This window comes from Halyomorpha halys, unplaced genomic scaffold (genome assembly GCF_000696795.3).
Source record: "Halyomorpha halys isolate HHAL.00 unplaced genomic scaffold, Hhal_1.1 Scaffold542.1, whole genome shotgun sequence".
In the NCBI taxonomy this organism is placed as follows: domain Eukaryota; kingdom Metazoa; phylum Arthropoda; class Insecta; order Hemiptera; family Pentatomidae; genus Halyomorpha; species Halyomorpha halys.
The window spans coordinates 563,970-564,719 of NW_027105041.1; positions in this window are offsets into that span (position 1 = coordinate 563,970).

The following is a 750-nucleotide window of genomic DNA, read 5'->3' on the forward strand; positions in this document are numbered from 1 at the left end:
GCATATATACCATACTGGATAATTTTTTTATCATAGTAACTTTCTTTGTTTGTATTTATGTACAGACTTAATTAGCCATATACTTATATACAAATATTTGTGTATTTCTTTGTATAAATACATACATGAATATATTTTCGAAACTTTTAAATCCGTCGTACTCGACTTAAATTTAAAGTTAAGTAATTTCACATAATTTAAAATTATAAAACATAACAATTTAACAAACAATATCCATAAACATTATAAATATAAATACCACAAAATAATATTTCAACTTTGCCAGCGGTTGACAACTTATTAATTATTTATAAAGTTAAAGATTAAAAAATAATTTAGTTTACCTAAAAAAAAAAAAGATAACTTTGTGTTTCCAGTAATTCATTTAAACCCTTGTGTGTATTTGATTTTTTTTTTATCACCAGAAGGCAAAACAATAAACAAAAAAATTATATATAAAGACTAATATTTTTGTTTTTTATCATTTTTCGAAATTTCACTGAAATATATAAGATTTTTAACAATTTATGTTGTTTGTTATATAGATCATAACATTTCTATAGATAATATAAAAAACAAAATCCGGCATTTCGAGAATGTCGGTGCAAAAAATTAATGGACGAATACGTTTTCAGCTTCTATACAAACATTTTACTTATGCTAGGATAAGTTAAAATACAAGATGTCATTTTGTAAGAATAGGGGAGGGGATAGACACCCCTGAAAAGCAGTGGAGGGAGAAAGGGTAGG